Below are 22,967 nucleotides of genomic sequence, written 5' to 3' on the forward strand. Positions count from 1 at the left end.
CTTCTCTTTGTAAGAAATCTGAGGACGTCCTTATGGACTCTGCTACACTATTAAAAAGAACCTGTGCCCACCACACAAAATCTTGTGTGAAACACTTGCAACTTATTTCACACATTTCCTTGTGTGCTTACCACACAAAATTTTGTGTGGTGTGACCACAGATTTTTGTGTACCTCATACATGACTTTTGTGTGTCTAGCACATGACAGCCATGTGATGCATACATGATTTAGGTGTTTCCCCCACACTAGCTTCATGTTATTTACCATAATATAATACCTTAAAGCAATAAAAAAACATACAATAAAAGGTACAACTTGTGATGTATGTATTTGATCTGTTTTGTAGGCACCAGAATCAGGTGGGAAGGAGTAACACGGGCAGCTAGTTACAGACACCCTCTACCATCTTGAGTGAGGAAGTATGTGGTCCCAACCGCCATCTAGAGAAGCTCCTTCTGTCAACACCAACCTTAACTTTATTTTACACTGTATAAAAAATGTAGCAATAATGAACATATCTTGTGTACACAATGTTCATACCTCAAACACGCAAATATCAGTTCATCTTTGGGCATGACATCACACACACACACACAAGGTCTTGCTCTGTTAAATGTAATAAAGTCACAATGGACAAAAAAATAAGAATCTTGCCACCTCAGTCAAGGACTCCCAGTCTATAGTGGTCCATCTCAAATTATTCAAACCTGCATTAATATCAATGTGGTAATACTTTGTATAGGAAATAGCACTGGCATACCTGTTTCTGTGTAACTGTACAGTTGAATTTGGTCATTCTTTTCTTCCTGCATCAATGAACTACATGATTACAAAAGCAGTAGGTTGGTGACTCACCAATGGAGACAAACCCATCATCAATGTAATTTGGTTACATCAGTTCAATATCAGTGATGGGGCGTATGGTGGTAAACTAGTCTTCAGGAATGCATGGAACATTTCCACCTCCTAAAAAACACATGAGTAGCTACAAACAATTTATATTTTAATGGAAAACAAACATTATACAGGGCCGGAGGAGGGAAAATTGAGTTGGTCAGGCCATTAACTATAATGTTGAAATTGCTACTATATACATGCCAATGAGAGAGGAGCTGTTGCACAGTGTGCGAAGCACACTCAGCTCTGCGAAGTGCAAAGCATGAGCATTCTAGGGGGTCTGGGGGCATACCCCCACAGGAAATTTTTTAAAATTAGACACTCATATATGCAATTTTAGTGACATTTCACTGCTAGCTAGCTATATAAATATTCCCAAGCCTATCTGTTGTTCTTCAGACTTTCTATACTATATGTAGACCTGACATAAAGGGGTGAGGGAACACAGCATGAAACTTACTGTATGGTTCATTTAGTTATAGCTAGCAATTAGAAGTTCAAGGGGGGCCTGGGGGTGCAACCCCCAGGAGCTGCAGAATTTTTGCAATTTTTGCAGGAGCTGCAGAATTTTTGCTGCCTCTATAGATTGATTTTGGGGACAACTAGCCAGCATAAGTATAGAGCTCAATAATTCTCTGTCATGGTCAGACCACATTGCCAACACCGCCAACAAAGCATGAACTTTCTCAAACATCTAATGTCAAAGCATCAGCATTAGTGCTCTGCGATATACCAGTAATACTGTTTATCGTGATAAATTATCATAACCGATTGTATACCGTGGCAGCCTTTGATAACCAATATATCAAAATACCAGTATATTAATGAATACCAGTATAGGATTGATTTTAATCCAGCCTTTGCTGTTGATGGTTTAGCAGACATGCCCTAAAAAACTTGATCTTGTCAAATTACAACACATGCCTTCTTGTACTTATTTTTTGGGTTTTTAGGATGCATATCGCTCCATACTAGGCTCAACAAATGATGCAATAGTTACAATAACAAGCTAACTATATACCGATATACCACAATATTTTCCTGTTACAACTACCGAATTTCAATACCGCCGAGCAGTAATCAACATATTTTAACATTTTCCAACCCATAATGGAATATAGAGTTAGAGATCCAGAGTTCAAAATAACATGTTTTACTTGTGTGGCCACAGGTGCCACACAAAATCTATTTTGTATGGCTATTTGATCAAATGTACTGCACCCTTGAACAATTTCTTAGTAACACTTAAACAGCATACTGTAGTCATATAATATAATGCAGGTAGAAACAATACATAGATAATACAAAGTAAAAACAAACAAATCAACCAATCAAAGTATCCTATTCATTAAGCCAGTCAAGGTCATTGTCATCTTCACTTTCACTAGAAGGTACAGAAGTACTGTCCTCTGAATCATCCAAAATAATAACTTTACTACTCTTGTCATCTTTACTATGCTTTTTGTACTTTTTTCTAGGTTTTTGATTTGGCCTCCTTGTTTTGTCAGTCCACCACAGATCAATAGCTTGATCTGCCACAAAACTAGTCAATGGAATTTTGTTACTATTCAATAACAGGAGATCATCAAAAGACTCAGCAAACAGTAGTGACCGTCTGTCTGTTTTGATTATATTGCTCAATGAAAAGACCCTCTCAACTGTCCCATTCAATGCAGGTAAGGAAAACAATAGTTGAACAAGAAGTAATGCACTTCGCCAATCACATTTAGTTGGAACATTGAATAACCTCCACCAAACACTTCTGTACTCAAGAGTTGACAGAGAAATAAAACTTGCAGCATAATCCATCATTTTGGTAAACTCTCGATGAATCTCACTAGTTTCTGCTTCTGCTTCTGCTCCCTGCAGTGGCACTTTGAATCTAGTTACCAACCTCAAAACTTCATTTAAGAGATTACTTTCCTCCAGAAGTTTCTCCCAACCTTGAGTGTTCAAAACAACAATGATATCTCTCATTAACTCAAGGTCAGACCACTCTAGACGAGACTTTATGCACTGACTTACACCTTTACAACAGTCCTTGTAGCGTGCTACAAAGTATTCATCTGCAGTGACATAACACTTCACTTTCTGAGCTTGGTAATAATATTCAGTCGTTGAACCCGAACCCTCTTTGACAAACTTAACACAAGTAGTAGAGTAGGTTGCCCATTGACTTAAAGGCTTAGATGCCAACTTTTCCATTTCACGCAATGTCTCCAGAAGACTTGTAAGTGCTGCGACAATGTCAATCTCGTCACTATGCATGACTTTAGAAAAGATACTACAAATCAATAAACAAAGCACACCCCAAGATATATTTTGCATGTGTCCATTGAAGGTAGTATCCTCTTAGTTTTGAAACGGTCAGTACTTTTCACTGACGAGTTTTCTGATAAGGTTGACAGATGTTGTGTGTAGGCCCCAAATTTAGAGAGAATTCTTTTCATAGCACTGAGCTTATGAGTTATCCACCATTAGGGACCCGCCGATTATGCTCATAATTTTACCTATTATGCTATGCTGCACTGCTAAAAATTTACTTATCATGCTTAAATATATGCTCAATACTTACCCATTATGCTCAAATTATGCCCAATTATTTATGCTTCAGTTCCCATGCTCTAGTAATAATTTCCAATTTATGGATAAATTATAGTGGCTGAAGCACAAACTTACTTATCAAAATGTATATCACAGAAAAGATCGATATACTCTAATAGAACAGTCAGTTATATGATTGTTCTATTAGAGTTACTGACTGTTCTATTAGAGTATATCGATCTTTTTGTGATAGCTATTTTGATAAGTAAGAATTCATACTATTACACAAATATTCTACCTATTATGCTAGCATTATGCTCAATGCTTTCAGACACCTATTATACTCATAATTATGCCAGCATAATCGGCGGGTCCCTATCCACCATGTACCGCTGGCTCTGACAGGTTTTATACCATCGTCAGTGAAGGTAGCAATTGGGATCACACCATACTGCTAATACAGCATCCACAGCTAAATAAGAGACTGTTACGGGACGAAATTATACCGTAAAGATACCCGTAGCTGAGCAAATACGCGACAACTACGGGGTTCGTACAAAACCCCAAGACGAGGTTCGAGCTTACCCGTGGTGGAACCACCTTTCAAGACGTGGATCCGTCTTTATACTCGTCTCAATCTCGAGACGCGTCGTCACGATGGGCGTAATTGTGCCATGCACGTGATCGCTAATCTATATTTGCGACTCCTGGTTTGGTTTATAAAATTCGCGTAAATTTTAATACTTGCAATATAATATTTACAACACAATTCCCCCATAATCACTGTCACTCCCATTATCTCCGCTTAGTGTGTCAAAAACTTCTAGTCCTCCTTCCTCTTGATACTATAACCAGGGCAGTAGGAATCGGTCAGGTTTGTCCGGCCATGGCCGGACCACTTTGCAACCCTACAATAATTGTATTGTTTGAATTCGTAATTTCAATTATTTTGATGCATTTCGATGAATACGACAGCTGAAAATGGCAACGTTATTCTCCTGGTTTTCAAAGTCAAGTTCTGCGTCTACCTCATCCTCTTCATCATCATCTACAGTATCTTCACCATTGTCATCATTGGTGCCATCATCCAAGCAAGACAATTCTTCCCCATCACAGCTTGCCACATCCGGTTCCCACCTCGCATCACAAGACGATTCTTCCCCGTCACAGCTCGCCACGTCCCTTGTATCACAGCGTCACACTGACAGTCTCAACTATCCACAAATACTTGATGCTCCTCACCAGCCTCGTTCATTCCATTTTCCACGTCGTTCATTTGGAAGTAAAAAAGTGGTTAAGCGGGGATTTAATGCAAGTTGGTTCGACAGCCATACGTGGCTGCACTATGATGAAAGTAAGGATTTAGCGTTTTGTTACCTTTGCATGAAGGCAGTAAGGAAGAACACGTTAAATCTTAGTAGGTGTGCAGACAAGGCCTTTATATCTACAGGATTTTCTAATTGGAAAGATGCCAAAGTAGTCTTTAGAAATCACGAACAAACTAAATGCCATAAAGAAGCTGTACACACTGTAGTAGCCCTGCCCAGAGATTATGAAGATTGTGCTGAGTTGCTTTCCTCGCAGCATGCAAAAGAGAAAGCTAATAATAGGCAAATGATGCTTAAGTTGCTTTCAAATATTCGTTTCATGGCACGTCAAGGTATACCACTGCGAGGTGATGGCGAAGAAGATGACTCCAACTACACCCAGCTACTTAGACTTAGAGGGTTAGATGACATTCGTGTGTTGGACTGGGTAAAAAGAAAAAGTGATAAATATACCTCTCCTGATGTCCAGAATGAGATGTTGGAGATCATGAGTAAGATGGTTTTACGGAAGATCATCACTAATATTCAAAATGCATTATTTTATACAATTATGGTAGATGAAACAACTGACTGTTCAAACCAGGAGCAGGTAGTGCTAGTACTTCGCTGGGTGGACGATGCTTTAGAAACACATGAGGATTTTATTGGTCTTTACAGTGTATCTTCCATTAGCGCAGATACTCTCACAATTGTCATCAAGGATTGACTACAATGCCTCAATCTTCCTATTTCAAAGATGCGTAGCCAGTGTTATGATGGTGCATCAAGTATGACTGGTGCAAAGAAGGGGGTTGCTAAACAAATTCAGGATGTTGAAAAACGGGCAATATTCATACATTGCTATGGCCATGCTCTGAATTTGGCATGTGGTGATGCTATAAAGGGATGCAAGGTTCTTAAATCTGCTCTAGAAACAACTCAAGAGATAACCAAACTTGTTAAGTTTTCTCCAAAACGAGAAGTTTTATTCAAAGAAAAAAGCAGGAAGTGGCTCCAGATACACCTGGTATTCGACTATTATGTCCAACACGTTGGACAGTTCGTGGTGACAGCCTTGGTAGTGTTGTAAGCAACTATGCCATTCTGCAGGATACATATGAACAGAGCAAGGATGAAGTTACTGACACAGAAATAAAAAGCCACATTATAGGTGTCAGTGCTCAGATGACATCATTTGAATACTTGTTTGGCACATTGCTTGGTGAGTGCATTCTTAGGAGCATTGATAATTTGAGCAAAACACTCCAAAACCCAGAAATGTCAGCTGCTGAGGCTCAAGATGTTGTTAAATTAACAGCTTTAACACTGCAGTCCATTCGAACAAGTGAAATGTTTGATCAATTCTGGGATAAAGTGATCCAATATATGTCAAGTGGAGGAATTAATGTCAGTTCTCCAAAGCTACCACGAAAACGGAAAGCACCAAGAAGGTTAGAGGTCGGTTGTGGTGAGCCTTCATTTTCTCAAAGCCCTAAGGATTTGTATCGTAGGCATTACTTTGAGGCTTTAGATTTAGCATTGGAAGCTATTAGGGATAGGTTTGATCAGGTTGGTTATAAAACCTATAAAAATCTCCAAGACGTGTTATTAAAGGCAGCACGTGACTTACCGTATGATCCAGAATTGAAAGCTGTATAAGATTTTTATGGTGATGATTTTGACCAATCACAACTAGGAACCCAACTGCAGCATTTGACCACACATTTTAAGGATCTGGGTGATAGCCAAAAAAGTGTGTCATTTGTGACTGTCTCTGGGAAAACCGGTCTTATCGCCCATTTAAAAGTATCGAGAAACGTCGGTTTTAAATATTCTGTGTGTTGTAGCTGGCCAATGGTGGTAGCTACGCATACCAAATTTTCACACGTTTCACAACAATTTCTTACCTTCCTAATCATCCACTGAAGAAGTAGTCAACAGCTAAGTTTCCCGCCATTTTAGATAGCTTTTAAACCGAGGTTGTCTGTATCAGGCGAGCTCCAGAAGGGGTGGGAGGCGGGGGCCCTGGAAGGCGGCAAGATGGTGTTCAAAAATTGAAAAGAGACGTGCTAGGATGAATTAGGCCAAGTTATAGGCCATTCAGGGCTCAGAACTGGCTAAAATGAAAGGAAATTTACAGCACAGGTCATTGTCCAACACCACAGAGCTGTACAGCCACACACAGCCATCTCCTGGTCGGCCAGGGCTCCATCAAGACCCCAGACCACTCGTACGGCTCGCCACTGTGCTCTAGAAAAGCAGCCAGCAAAAGCAGACCACTTTACTCTGGTGGACTGTGGCAGTGAAACTTGATAGTGCATTCATTAAACTTTGTGTTTGTGTGAAAAAATCAAACTTCCTGTCTTGGGCGATAAGAACGGTTTTCGTAGATCCAGTCACATTTAAGGATGTCTGTGAGTATTTGAAATCATTGTCAAACTGTCAGCGTAGTTTTTTTCGCAAGTGTTGGTGTTAGTAACCTTAATACTTGTGATGCCAGCTACCAATGCTGGAAGTGAGCATTCTTTTTCTGCATTGCGCAGAATTAAGAGTTACCTTAGGTCAACAATGTCTCAAGTAAGACTCAATTTCCTAATGGTACTACATGTACACAAAGAACTAACTGACCAGTTGCATCTCATTGAAGTAGCTAACGAGTTTGTTAGCAACAAATCTACTGAACACAGATTAAGTATCTTCGGGAAATTTACTGAGAGAGATACTGTAGGTGTAAGTGTTTGCCCTAATTGTGGAAAAGTCTTGAGTTGCAGTGCCTGTTGTAAATAGACTTATATGATGCGTAATAGCTATATAGCTGCAGTTGTGACTTTCATGCTTATTTTGTTGTGACATGTAGTGTGTATAATTATATGGATCAGTTTTGTAATTGATTTTCACCCTGCATTATTATATAACTAGCATTTCTCATCATTTCAGTTGTAACACTATTATTACATTATAAGTACATCATGATCATGACCTTCACCAAATCATTTTCAATGTGCATGTGCTACAATTATATGCCAAATAATGTGGCATACATAAAATATGAAATAATAAAAATATCATGGTACAGTATAGTCTAAGTGTCAAACACTAGTCAGAAAATGCACCAGATTCCATCTTAAAGTGCTAATTTTAAAATTTTTCCTGGGAGGCATGCCCCCAGACCCCCCTAGCAGCTCCATGCTTCACATGTCGGTTGTGTGCTTTGCACACAACTGCATGTGATCAGCTGCTAGCTATCTCACAGAAAATTGGCCGGACCACTTCAACATACCTTGCTACGGCCCTGATAACGTGTACAGATATTGATAAACTGTTGTATATACAGCAATTATGTACGTACCACTGTCTTTGCATTCAAAGGGTTCTTGACTATTGTTTAGTTGGTGCTATGTAGCTCAGCTGTTTCAGTCTAAACACAATTAATTTCATTTACCAACTTATCCCTTAATAATATTAGCCTTACCATTTTGCTGTTGGCACTTATGGTCCTGGCATTTTTTCTACCACTATGTTGGCTAGCTGTTTCACTCCTAGCACATAAGTTCATTGATTGACCAATTCCTCAAGAGAGTTATACTTACCATTTTGCTACTAGCACTTCCTTTCCTGTCACTTCTGTCACGATGTTGGGTACACGCTTCACTCTAAAGATACAACTTCACTCACAATTCCTCAACAATATTATAATTACCATTTGGATACTGGCATTTCCTTTCCTGCCACTTCCAACACGTCGAGGAGCCATTTCACTGTAAACACCAGTGGTGAATCTATATCTTCTACTAGTGCTTTTCATCTTCCCTGGCTTTCTTTCTAGCAGAATTTGCTCTAAACACAATGTTTATGGTGCTATGAAGAAATCATTCACAAATGTTGTACACATCATCTCACTGTTTTGAGGTCTGTCTCTTTAATACGTCAACTTCCACAACTACACACACAAAGCCTTGTATTTTAAACTATTCCAATAAGAATGTTGTACATATCATTTAATCATTCAAAGTCTTTTCTTATCCATATAGTGCTACTGTTCGTTCTGTTACTCTGCCACTACAGTCAACATTTCTTCAAACAACCAATCCCAAAGATGTTATAATATAGATACAGTCCCAGTCTTTCTATTACTGTCGTCAGCCTTTCCAAGAATTGTTTCACCCTAACCAAAACAATCACCCTACTAGTAAATCAAATGCTGTATGCACCATCTCACTGTTTTCAGGTCTTGCACTATCATCAGTATTTATAGCCGTATCCCTCTGAATCAAAAGTGCCCTTTTGCTTTGCCAGTTCTTCTTTTCCATTTGTTCTCTAATCAGCTCTTCTGCTTCCAACAATTCTTTTGTTGATCTAAGCAAAGCATTATTGAACATTCAAGAATTCTGTACTCACCATCTCATTGCTGATGTATCCACTGGGAGGATCTTAAGAACTGTTGTAGTTGATCACCTGAAATGTCAATTCATCTACGATCTGCTTGCTCTAGATATAAAATAATGTTGTAATTGAACAGTGTAAATACTAAACATACTTGGTAGTCTCTTAGAAACGGCTTCCCTGTCCAAATTTCTTATTAATGAGCGCCAATAGGAAGAAACTTTTTACGCGACTAGCACATTCCATCCACTGTTACTACGTCTTTCAGAGGCATCATTCAAGTAAAATTACTTCTTTTACACGTACCGTATTCTGAACACGTGAAGTCTTCAAATAATGGTGGACTACTAGTCGATCCGTCACTCATCCTTTGGTACGAGCACTTTACCATCTACAAAGCGCTTGCATACGACGCGAACTTCACAACAACAACAACAACAAGAGTAGTTACTTCATGCTGAGTTCCATTGCCATGTTCAACAGTTACATCATCACGTGAGAAGCACACTGTCAGACAACTCTAATTAGTGCCGTAGGATACGGTTTTTTTCAGGTTCCTTGCGAAAATCAGAATTTAAACATGGTCCACGTGCGGATTTTCACGTGCGCGCGATTATTTGAATTAGCTATTTCTGCCTTGGCTAAGCTATGCCGCTTGCATTGTCTGATGACTTAAGATTAAGAATCATATGGTTATACTACTGCAGACAATTCGGAGGTAGGGAAATAGCTGACTTACTATGTATTCATGTGTCAACAGTTTACCGAGTTATCGATCGCTACAGTACGTCTGGAAGTGTTTCGCCAATACCACACAGGACAGGCCCCATGCCAGTTTTAGGTAGTTTAGAATTTCACTTTGGAATGATTTACCTAACCTAGCTAAAGACTCTAATTCACTTGAAGTATTTAAATCTATAATTAAATTATAATTTACTTATTGTATTGAATTTTTTTATTTTTATTTTTTTTGTGATTTGTCTGTACATTTTTCTTCATTTCTGAAGTTGTACAGTATAGGTAAATAGTTTAGAAGAGTATTCAATTATTGAATCGTTAATGGAGAAGCCAGAACTTTACTTAGAAGAGTTACAGAGCGAATTGTATCGCAGCACTGGAACCTGGGTGAGTGTGAGCACCATGTATCGAGCAATTCGAAGGTTGGGCTACACCAGATTTGTTCTAGTAGTAATAGCTTTTATGTAAAAATAATTGTGATGACTATAACTGATTCCAGGCCACAGGTTAAAGTCTGTAAACTTAATATTAACTTTAGCTATACCTAGTTAATGTAGCTATTATGCTTTTTAGCTCTGCAACAAGGACAACTCAAACACACAATAATAAATAAATAACATGCCATGCAGAATTATAAAATACTTTAGTGCACAAATCAGTTGTATAATTATCATGATTCTCACCGACCATTTTCAACAGCGATTGCTAATAAGTAAATTTATTGCTGGCTTAATTTGTGATGATGGAATTTTTTTAGCATGCAAATGTAATAAGCTCAAGAATCAAGTACTGGCCCATTTCAGAAGCATTGGATGGACTGATCTATAGTAGAAATAGCCTCATCTTTACTTGTTGTCAATTAGGAAGAAACTTCAACATGTAGCTCTACAAAGAAATGATGAATTGAGGACAAAATTCATGGAAGAGTTCAGTTACTTGCCTGCCCATGATTGTATGGTTGGATGAGACTGGGAGTGATAGACGCAGTGACCGCAGAAAATTTGGATACCACTTGCGTGGAATGACACCATGCAATTTCAGATTGATTGTAAAAGGAAAACGCATGTCAGCAATTGCTATCATGTCAGAACGTGGTATTGAAGATGTAGATATCTATGATGGCAACATAAATGGTGATACTTTTGTCAGTTTTGTTGACCAAAGTCTGGTCCCCATTTTGCAACCCTTTGATGGTACCAACTCAAGATCAGTTGTGGTGATGGACAATGCCTCCATACATCACGTGGAAAGAGTTGCACAATCTATTCAACAAACTGGTGCAATCCTCCGTTATCTTCCACCTTACAGTCCAGACTACAATCCCTTAGAAGAATCATTTGCCAAAGTTAAGGCATTTCTTAAGTCAAATGAAGTAGTATTTGACAACATGGGCTCAGAGCATCTATTGTTGATGACTGCTTTCAACACCGTCACTACAGAAGATTGTAAAGGATACATCAGACATGCAGGCTATAGTTTTCATACATAATTTAACTGTATATGTGACTGGGCCTGCGATAATAGGGCATGTGGGCACATGATTTTTGCCTACTTTTTCACATTTGCATCACTCATAACTTTTTGTACCGTTATACTATAGTATTGCAATTTTCAGCTCTTAGTAAGCATTTAATTGGCATCATGATGCAAGTTACAGAATGCAAAAATACTATTCCAGTACTGAGATATGACCTGTAGAGTGATGGGGTGTAGTTTGTGCCCACATGCCCTGTTTTCGCAGGCCCGGTCACATATAATTAAACACAACACTTCTGTATATGCACACAATACACAGATAATCACACATCATGAATAACAATCATGTATAAGCAAACTGTTTTAAACCTCATGTACTATAGTGATCAGGTAGATAACATATCTAGCTGATTAAAAAGTGAATCTATTCGTTTTTCAAACTGCTGCTCAGTAATGGCCCCACGTTCATACATTTTGTGTAATTGGTCAATTTGATTCAATAATTTCTTTTGATATGCTATCTTCTTACCAGGAGACATACCGCTTTCATCTGTAGCTTCCTTATCCTTTCTGGTGGGACTATGATCCACTTTCAGAACTGAGACAACTTTATCGGCAACCACTGATGCCATTGCATCCATACCTTCACTACTCACTCAAGGTTTTGCCTTTCGTTGATTCCATATAGAGCCAGCTGGTGGTACATCTTTGTTTTTATGTTTGCCACAATCAATGATTTCAGCCCAAAGCTTGTACTGTATTTTATTAAATCTATCAACATGCCTTTCTTGCAACTCAACAGCCAAAGCGTCAACTCTTGCAGCCTTCTGTTCTGCAGCATTTGGTGGTTTATCTGCTTTTATCTTCTTTGGCGGTGGCAAACTATCAAGGCAAATTACAGACTCTTCTACTTCCCTTCCATCACACCATAACTGTCTACCATGATTCCGTATCCTCACTAACTCTTCCTTGATGTTATCTGTTTCTGAACAACAGATCTTCCGAGAGGAGACATAATAACCAACTGAAAATTTCATGTTATATGAAACTACATCCTTTCCCAACTGTTCAAGTATTTCCTCTCGAAGATACTTCAGTTTGCTCAACGAGGTAAGGTCTAGGTTTAGCATGTAATTCTTTGAATCTCTTTTTCGAGCAGCATTCAGGACTTTTATTGGAATTGAATCCAATCTCTTCACAGGATGATTGTTACAAATGGTAGCGGTACCGATACTTGATACCCCACTACTAATGTTGGCAGTACTTCGAGCTTCTTTACCACAAATTGCCGCGGTGACATCAGTTGAGCGCGCTGCTTCGATATTCCCGCTTAAATTCCCGCCATTGTGACTGTCAGCCTGGGTAACATTATAAATCTGAGTGACAGAGTTAGCCCCAGATGTTAGTGAAGGAAACACAGCACAAAACTTTTCAATTACTTTTTCCCCGCCGGGTATAGCCTTTAACACATTCTCAAAGCTGGGGTCCATTTTCACCGCGTGGTAACTGGTGAATCACGTGTGTATATTGGCCCATGATCACGTGTCTGTGTTTGATTTTCGTAAGCAACCTGAAAAATACGGTAAGCAATCCAGTGCGAGCGTTACAGTGTGATGTAGTACAATGCTGACCCGTGTTCTACAATTTCGTGAAGATTACACTCTGTAGTCAGGTTCGTGTTCTAATATACATTTTAGTGTGTCGATTTTGTTAATGGCGAACTAGACGAGCTCCAAAGTATTGGTGTTATCCATGTTGTAGTTGCACAAACTGGTGAGCTGTTCCAGGACCTTGTATGTGAGTCACCCTTGTTGTAATTCCACATAGTGTTAACCTCTTTCTTGGTGTTTTGTTGTTATTTATTGGCTGGTGTGTGTCAATTGTGTTGTGTATCCACGCACTGGCGACCTGTATTCAGGTCTTGTAGGTGTGTCAATTGTGTTGTGTATCAATGTACTGTGGAGTGGGGACCTGTATCCGGGTGTTGTAGATGTGTCTATCGTGTTATGTACTGGGGACCTGTATCCGGGTATTGTAGGTGTGTTGTATATCCAAGCACTGGCGACCTGTATCTGAGTGTTGCAGGTTTGTGAAAAATTTTCTGCTGTGTATCCATGCACTGGCAACCTGCTGCTATGAGTATTTTATTTCTAAGGGATACCTGTGTCATAGTCTAGGTATGTTGGTTGTTTTGTATTTTCACACTGACTATCAAATAGTGCAAATACCTGTATTTCATAGACCTTCATTTGCTAGTAAGAAAGACAGTAGAAGAAAATACGACCCAAATATTGGAGATCAGAACTTAGGCAACCTCAAACCTCATGCTGAATTTAAAGATTGGACATTATGAGGATGAGGCCTTTGAAGACTTGCTGAATTTCCAGATGTTGTGATATATTGTGCAATATAATGCAACTGTAGTTTATTGACAATCTATGTAGTGTTTTATTTGCACCCGATTATAATGTTAGTTGGTGGGTGACTGCTCTATTAGAGTGACTGCTTTATTAGCAAGGGTGATTACTCTATTAGGGACTACGTAACATTTAATGATTTCTGGTTTCTATGCAACCACGAATCTGCCATTGTAGTGAAAATCACGGGACTTCTACACTCTTTGGCTATAGTACTTGTGCTGTCAGTGTTGAACTAGTTATTTAGTGTTCACCATCATGCATGCTAGTTTTTCCTCGTGGTTTAGTCCATGGCCCTAGGTTCTGTCAATGTTATTATCATGATCATTTCCAAGAACAGTATGTTCTCCATCAATATCCATGAACGGACTTAAGCCTGTATCATGATCAGTACGTCCTTACCCAATTTCAGTTACAAAGATGGGCTACCGAAATCCCTGTATTTATCATGATTTTAGTGTGTTGTACTGTCATACTCTGCCTCTGTCAGATGGGTTACTTCTGTCTGAAAAGTACATACAGTGGTAAAACTACATGCCACTATATATTATGCTATTATATTATAATATTATATTATCAATGTTATCCACCACCAGACGTAGTAGTATAAATGGTGGGGATTTGACTTTTCGAAAAATTTAATTCTTCACCAACTGGGGAACAACCAATGGTCAAATAGCTATCAAATACTAGCGGAGCAAAGTTTCTGATCAAATTGGGCCTAAATCCTCCACTAATCCCCTAGTAATCCAAGAGGGTAGTAGGGCTTAATGTTGATAGGTGCTTAAGAAAACCCGGGCTAATTAATTTAGACTCTCTAATAGATTTTCCCAATCTAGCTTTAAATTGCACTTCTAAAATGTACCAACGTCACTTGGAGTTACTCTGCCATTAACTCGTGTCCTCAGTCCCTTTATCCAGTCCTTTTACCCATCCCTTTAATTGGGCAGGTGCTAGTAGACATTTATAAGTCCCTCTTAAATTGCTGTATCATACAATATGTGTCTTCCTCTTTACGATCACATTCCTCCAAGTCTATATGGTGAGCTTCAACAACAAACTTCTTCATCGATCGAGCTACTGCTGCTACTGATTAATGATGTCTCTTCATCTGGCCATAGATCCTTTACACCCTATGGTCTGGCATAAGCGGAATCTCTTGTGGCAGTGCCAAGTCGAGGTACTGAAACTGTTCTATTGCAATGTTCGCAATATACCCAAGCTCTCCTTTGCCATTTTCTGTCACTCTGCTCCATGGACATTCTTTAATACATTACTAGTAGAATGATGACACTTTAACGAAGCTCGTAATTGTCCATATACGAGGTTGGGTTAATAGTAGCACTTTAACGAACTCCGTAATTGTCCATATATAGGTATGAGTTCACAACTGTTCGTAACTATCCCATTTCCATGCATAAAGACGGGCTACCATTTTACCCGTAATTATCGTGATTTAAGCTGTGCTAGTTATCAATGTTTCCCTTGTCTGTGGATCCGTCAATTTTTATTTTTGATTGGTCAATCACATTTTTTTACGGAAAATGGCCAATCGCCAAACATTATTTTGAACTCTGGAGAACACTAAAGAGCAGATAATTATCCATTTCTGTACCATCTATAATGCATACAAGTACACAGAAAAATTTGGAATTTTCAACTAGAGTAGGGACCATAGCACATTGATAAAAAGTACTGAAACAAGTTGGAGTAGTGCACAATATTAAATCACAGTAAAACAATAAGAAGTGTTATATCCCTACTGTGCTCATGATACCATAATGGAAATGCCAAGTGGGGATATAACACTTCTTATTGTTTTACTGTGATTTAATATCATGCACCACTCCAACTTGTTTCAGTCCTTTTTATCGATGTGCTATGGTCCCTACTCTAGTTGAAAATTCCAATTTTTCTGTGTACTTGTTTGTTAACTTTTTGTAAATAATTATTATAACTGGTGAATCCACGCATATGCATCTGAAATGGTAGCACACGCCCCAATTATTGTCTGGCAAGTGAAGTATCTATTATGCTTCGTTATCAGCTTTGTTCAACCCGTTACACAGCATTTCGAGTCAAGAGCTCTTCGAAAAGCACCTCTGCAATCCACGCATACCAAACAAAATGGTGCCGTGCACCCCAGTTATATCAATTATCATCTGAAAAGTGAAGTATCCATTACGCTTCATCATTAGCTATGTTCAACCTGTTACACAGCAGTACAAATCAAGAACTATTTGAAAAGCACCTCTGCTATCAAAATAGCCACTATTTATTTATTGTTATTTATTTATAAGGCTTTTCAGCATGGGTACAACTACATACAGATACAGTGGTTATACATTCATGAAAACAATATTAGTCCATGCTGAGGGTCCACTAGCAACCTGTGCTAGTGGCCTGAGTATGTTACAAAAATTAATTACTTAACTACAGTAAGTTACTTATTTATTTAATTATACATCAATTAGTATGTAACTACAAGAGATCAAAGTTCATGACAAGATGATTGCTGACAGAGTTACCACACGGACAGAGATAGTGATATTTGTGTGGGTCAGTAGAATTGAAGTTTGTGATAAAATGATTCCAGAGAAGAGATTTGATGCGTCTTTTGATGGTTTCTATAGGCAAACTTATATCAATGATTGGTAGGGAATTCCAAAGGCGACAGATTCAGTTGAAATAAAAATGACGCTCTTTATTAGTAAAGGATATGTTGTGGTGTAGCTTGATTGAATTGGATCTTGTAGTACTACGGGAGAATGAAATGTAGAGGTTGATATTGAAGCTTGGAGTGGGATGTTTCAGAGAGTTGACAAAAAAATTATGTCTGATATTTCAAAGATGTACATTAATGGAAGCAAATTGAGTTTTGTCAGCCATGTTTTGTAGTCTGAGGAGAAGTCTTGTAAAAATATATTTAGTTGCCCTACGTTGAAGTAGTTCAATTTTGGAGATGTGTTTTAAGAGATGAGGTCGCCACACTGGTGCACAGTATAGGAGCTGCGATCTTACTAAGGATATATAGTTTGAGCGTAACCGAAGGCACAATGGTTTTACAAAAGGTTCTACGTACAAGTCCCAGAGTCTTATAGGCTTTTTTTAGAATGTAGTCATGATGCTCGTTCCAATTAAGATTATCACTAATCAGGACACCTAGGTCTTTATGCAAATGGGAAGTGTTTATAGGATTGCCATTGATGTTATAAGTGGATGTAAATTTACATTTAAACGACAGATGGGTACTTTTAGAGGAATGAAATGACAAAAGAGATGTTGTGCTCCAATTTGATAAGCAGTTTAAATCATGTTGTAAGAGCTGCATGTCGCTTGGTACTTTGATATGTTTAAAGCATTTTGTATCATCTGCAAAAAGAAAGATTTTACTGTAAGTGATGGCACAGGAGATATCATTCATGTAAATAATGAATAATAAAGGACCAAGTATACTACCTTGAGGTACTCCTGATTTAACAGGGAGAAGATTGGAATTACAGGCATTAATTGATACAAATTGAGACCTATTAGCAACATATGCCAGAAACCATGACCAGAGTTCACTGCCAATATCGAACATACGAAGTTTGTGAAGTAGATGTGAATGAGAAATAGTATCAAAAGCCTTGGTGATATCCAGGTAAATGATATCCAGCTGATGACGAGAGGTAAAAATGTGTCAGATAAAACTAAAAGGAGTTGTTGTACTGATGAATGATTCTGAATAAATACAAACTGGGCAGGATTTATTCTGCTAGTAACATGTCCAATAATTTTATCGTGCAGTATTCGTTCCAATACTTTAGAAGTGTTACTGAGTAAGGATATCAGTCGGTAGTTGTTGATATGGTTAGGGTCACCAGATTTAAACACAGGAATTATTTTGTGAACTTTCCATTCACAAGGAAGATAACCAAATTTTAATGTCAGATTGAAAAGATAGTGAAGAGGTATATAGAGGACCGAAGCACATTTAGAAAGTAGAATGGGTGGGATGCCATCTGGGCCCATGGCCTTGGATGTGTTTAAACTTACCAATGCTTCATAGACATCAGCTTCAGTGATTGTAATATGACAGAGTGATACAGGACAATGGGAGTTAAAAGGCTTATAAATCAATTGGTCTGATACGGCGAACATTCAAAAACACTATATTAATCCAACCCAAAAGAACTCTTTATTTAACCTTAGTTAGATCAACCTTATTGTATTGCTCTCCTTTGTGGCGGCCCAATCTCATTAAGGATATTTCGACATTGGAAAGAATTCAGCGACGTGCCACCAAATTTATTTTAAACGATTTTACTTTGGATTACAAGGAAAGACTTATGGATCTCCAACTATTACCCTTAATGTACACATTTGAATTACTAGACATTCTATTTTTCATCAGATCATTAAAGTATCCTACTCCTAGTTTTAACATCTCCAATTATGTAACCTTCAATAATTCTAATACCAGATCATCAAATATCAAACTACATCACAAGATTTTAAGTAATTCAATATGTGCCAATTCTCATTTTTATAGACTTCCCAGATTATGGAATTCTCTGCCAGTAATTGACCTTACCCTCTCCTTCAACACAATTAAGCAACAGTTAAAGAGCTATTTATGGGAACATTTTTAAAGCAATTTTAATTCAAATAATAAATGTACTTTCCATTTCGCATGTCCTTGTTGTAATTGTGCTAAGCTCCCCAACCCTTGTAACTATCATTTATTGTAATAACTAGTTTTATAGGCTTTTGGTAATTAAGTTAAGTATAAGTAGTTAGTTTTATAGGCATCTGGCATTGATTGTCATTTGTCCTTCAGATCACCTTTCCAATCATACTGTCTTATTATTGTACCTACCATCCTTGTAATTTTGCTGTGTATCTGTAAAGCAATGAAATAAATAAATAAATAAATAAATAAAAGAAGGTGGTAAATCAGTGGAAGTGTTATTAAAAATTGAGTAAAAGTAATTGTTGAAAGCATTGGCTTTATCATTATCACAGTAGAATGTCGTAGAATTGTGATACATAGTGGAGGGGATAGATTTGGATTTTGTAAACCCTCTGCTATATTTGTAAATTTTGGAATTGTCAGATGTAGTGACTAAATTGGATTCATATGTCATTTTAGCATTGCTGATCTTTGCTTGAAGCAGGTTTTGGGAGGTTTCCAGCTTATTTTTATTGTGTTCAGTAGAGTTGTTGTTAAATTTACGTCTAAGTGAGCGTAGACAGTTGATGTGGTGTCTAATGTCGGAATTGAACCACACGGGCTGACTATTAGGTTTAATTGTAGTTATGGGAATAAAATGCGGTATAGCATCTTTAATGGTATTGCTAAGGCATAACCACACAAATTCAATATCTTCAGACATGAGACAAAATGTGAAATCAGAGTTATATAAAAAGTAACACAGGTCATTGTAGTTACCTTTAGAGTAATTTAGAAATGGTGTAGCCCTTTGATCACTGTCATTGTTCAATGATGAATGAGAGTCAAACGTTATGACAAAATGGTCTGATGGGATAGGTAAAGGAGGATCACAGTGTATTCTTAGGTTCAAACAATTTTCAGGAGCATTGGTTAGGACTAGGTCAAGTATGATACCAGCTATATGAGTAGGTTCATCTATCATTTGCACAAGGTTAAGGTCAAATACAACGTCACAGAAATTTGATGAAAAGGGGGATTGACCACATAGGGAATCCCAGTTGATATCTCCTAGATTGAAGTCTCTCAGTAGAATTAAATGGCCAGTAAGATCCCTGAGGGTGTTAATGTAGCTCAGAAATTCTTGGCAATAATCGACCGATGAATCAATTATTGCCAAGAATTTCTGAGCTACATTAACACCCTCAGGGATCTTACTGGCCATTTACTTCTACTGGGAGATTTCAATCTAGGAGATATCAACTGGGATTCCCTATGTGGTCAATCCCCCTTTTCATCAAATTTCTGTGACGTTGTATTTGACCTTAACCTTGTTCAAATCACTATGAAAAATACAAACGATTTCCGTTACAAAGGGAAGCCATCACATGCTATCGCCAAATCGACACTTTTCGCTTTCAGAAAAGATGAATGGGACACAAAGGAGGACACTGGTAAGTCCATGAAGAATGCATTGTACGTACTACGGTATGCCAAAAGGCACCTGTTGGACCGAAGCGACGTCAAACAGTGAAAAAATCAAGCCTGTAGCCTTAGCCGTTAACGAGTTACACTTGTCTGAAGGCATCAGTCAGTCACTAGAAAATTCCATTAAATACGTAACTTATCTTTAAAATTAACTTGTTGAAAGCGTTTCTGGTCAATCTGAATTCTTGTTTGGGTTTAGTTTTACTTAACCAATACTGCCTCCTCATCGTCGTCAGGGGAAATTGAGGCTGTTTTTGGTGACATCATTTTGTAGGCCACGCCTACTCCTTTGTGGTCCCTACTATACAGTTACTATTGTACTGTATGATAAAAATTCTTACTACTTTTCTCAATGTGGGAAATTTTGACATGAGAAATGTTACTAGCCCAGTTAGAGACATACCCAGCCAGTTTTGCATATGGAAGTACTTATGAATAAAGCTTGCATGTGTTTAACACATAGGCTTTATGGCACTCCTCTACTTTACCTAGATATTACCCAGGTCATGTATTACATTTAAATTAATTACCATAGCCACACATTGTAAACATATATGCACCCCACACCACATGCACAATTGTTTATAAACCGATTTCAGAAACCAGTAATACACCCTACATCTAGTCTTTAATTTGGCATGAGGTGAAGCCTTAGAAGGGCCAGAATATTTCTAAACATTGGCTTGCAAGCCAACAATAGGGCTTACATATGACATGTCATCCTTTACTGAACCTATAGAAGTAGTTGCTCTAGAAATTTACAAGAAGCCGCACACTTACTGTATACACAAAAATAAGAATGGAGCTTACAGCTTGTTACAGGCTTTACAGGTTACGAAAGTGTATAATTTTGAAGAAAAGTTGAGAATCAAGACACACGATAGTGTGTCGTGCGGCCCAAGAAGCCGGCGCGCCATATTGTGAGTATATTAACAGGAAGAAAGAAAACGCAATTTTCACACCTATGTAGCTCTGTGATTCTTTATGCGATTGGAACCAAATTTGCTGCAGACGTGCCGGCTAGTTATGGGAGTCTACATACCAAATTTGAATACAATTGGTCCAACAATTTCTGAGATACGAGAGAACAAAATTTCGTTTTAATGTCTTCGTTTTTTCTTCTTCATCTTCTTCATTTCGCACACTTCGCAAAGTCTGCCATAAAACACGAATGCGTACTCGGATAGGGCTGAAATTTGGAATACTTGAAGGACTCAGTAAGGCGGATCTCAGTACCAACTTTGTTAGGAATCCGATGAACATTCACGGAGTTAGCCCCTATTCGGTGATTATTAGTTTCTCATCCAGCCTTTCTAATTATTATGATGCGGGCGGGAGAGTATTACCATTATGCCATTATGCCATTATATTATAACATTAACACATGCACTGATGTACAGACCTTGTCCAACTTGTCTTTCTTTCTTACTACAAACATTTCCTTTACCAGCTGATTCTACTTTTCGTGATCGCCAACTGTTTTTCGACAGTCAACTGAAAGCCTACTTTGATGACGTCGATAGAGCACGATTGAAACTGGCACTGCAGCAATTTGCTAAGGAAAACAGCAGTTCTCCTGAAATATAGTGCATTGTAGCGTTCATCAACAAAAATTATAACAGTTTGGTATCACGTGTTCTTCTGAGCATGCGCAGAGTAAATAATGGCTTACCATGCGGTAGCTTAAGAAGGATGCGGGCGGTGGATGAGAAACTAATAATCACCAAATAGGGGCCTTATTACCGATTATGTGCGTATAATAAGGTCGAAGGTCTGTCACGCCTACATGGTAAATACCTTGGAGGAATGAGTTAAAAATTGATATGTACATGAAGTAACCATCGTAGGAGTGCCTTTTTGTGGTTTGAAAGTAATTGAGATAAAGACCATGGAGATATGACACAAAACCCAACCTGTGTCAAAATTAGGCGATCGATTATTATGAATAAAAAAACTATTAGTTTTCACATCTACCAGGCAAACCGCTTGGTGCAATGAGCTGAAAATCAGTATGTAGCTGGAATAATCATCATAGAAAGTCCTTGCAGTAGTACAGAAGAATCGGATTACAAACCACTGAGTTGTGATTCGAAAGTCAACTACGTGTAGTAAATGCGAGATCTAGATATTCTAATAGAACAGTCACCCTAATAGAGCATTCAGCTACATTTATAACTTACTCTATTATAGAATTATATTACATTACAAGATATTCTGTACGGAATTCAGCTACAAACAGTTAATGTGATAGACAATTCAGCTACATGTAAGTCACTCTGTAGAGAGTTCATTTAGAAATAAGTCACCCTGTATCAGCTAGAAGAAGTCACCTTGTAGAGAGTTCAGCTACAAAGAAACCATCATGTAGAGAGTTCAGCTACTCTCCACCAATTATATCTCCCTTATTTATAACAACACATACGTAGCTAAGTAGCTTGCTACACTGCTTCTCTGAATACTGTGACTGCTCTATTAGAGTATCCAGATCCTGACTGTTCTATTAGAGTATCTCGATCTTTTCTTGCAAACAGTGTCCCATAAAAGTGTGAGGGGGCCGTGGTCCCCCGTCCCCACCGAATATGGTACAACCCCTGCCAGAGGGGCAGCTGCCAGTATAGGCAGCCATTAGCAATGCAACACACGTTTTTACAATACGTTAACAAGTAAGTATACAAATGAGATAAGTTTTGTGTACCTCATTTCGCCATGCCATGCACGTACGGGAGACTTTCCACCACATCGTCTGCCCACCCACAATAAGCGCATCAATGTTTTAATATTCAAGCGCCGCTCATAATGGGATGGCGAAGATGACTGAAGCAGACGTAAAAAAGATTGTTTATTGTCTAGGTTCATTGCAGCTAAGTGTTGTGCTATGGTAGCACTCGCAACACTGAAAACAGCACCTGTAAAATGCTATCATGGCAAATTTTCTAGATGCTATGGTAGCACCTGGAGTGCTACCATAGCACATCAGTTTTAACAGTGTGGTTTTGTCAAATTCAGTCACAAATGATCTCCTTCCTTGTGTCAATAGTAAGGTTCAACTGTATGCAGATGA

The 22,967-nt window shown here is 38.3% G+C and overlaps 3 long non-coding RNA genes and 1 pseudogene across 8 annotated transcripts; 2 read left to right on the forward strand and 2 right to left on the reverse strand.

Annotated features, from left to right (window-relative positions):
* Window positions 1–542: 542 nt before the first annotated feature.
* LOC136244089 (uncharacterized) lies at window positions 543–964 on the reverse strand. Its single transcript, XR_010695051.1, has 4 exons — window positions 858–964; window positions 763–808; window positions 660–709; window positions 543–608 (listed from the first exon to the last, which is right to left on the reverse strand). It is a non-coding gene; the product is annotated as an uncharacterized lncRNA (long non-coding RNA).
* Window positions 965–4,175: 3,211 nt separating this feature from the next.
* LOC136247008 (uncharacterized) lies at window positions 4,176–9,666 on the reverse strand. Of its 6 annotated transcripts, XR_010697012.1 has the most exons (11): window positions 9,585–9,659; window positions 9,440–9,524; window positions 9,288–9,394; window positions 9,149–9,238; window positions 8,970–9,106; window positions 8,651–8,915; window positions 8,451–8,587; window positions 8,341–8,403; window positions 8,223–8,289; window positions 8,100–8,168; window positions 4,176–4,288 (listed from the first exon to the last, which is right to left on the reverse strand). It is a non-coding gene; the product is annotated as an uncharacterized lncRNA (long non-coding RNA). The 6 variants fall into 6 exon arrangements; XR_010697009.1 differs by having other exon boundaries at window positions 9,288–9,524; window positions 9,585–9,666; XR_010697010.1 differs by having other exon boundaries at window positions 9,440–9,665.
* Window positions 5,487–7,730, forward strand: LOC136246318 (zinc finger MYM-type protein 1-like; annotated as a pseudogene).
* A 3,264-nt stretch (window positions 9,667–12,930) lies between the features above and the next one.
* LOC136247010 (uncharacterized) lies at window positions 12,931–13,822 on the forward strand. The gene is made up of 2 exons (XR_010697013.1): window positions 12,931–13,019; window positions 13,589–13,822. It is a non-coding gene; the product is annotated as an uncharacterized lncRNA (long non-coding RNA).
* The last annotated feature ends 9,145 nt before the right edge of the window (window positions 13,823–22,967 follow it).

This window comes from Dysidea avara, chromosome 2 (genome assembly GCF_963678975.1).
Source record: "Dysidea avara chromosome 2, odDysAvar1.4, whole genome shotgun sequence".
Classification (NCBI taxonomy): Eukaryota; Metazoa; Porifera; class Demospongiae; order Dictyoceratida; family Dysideidae; genus Dysidea; species Dysidea avara.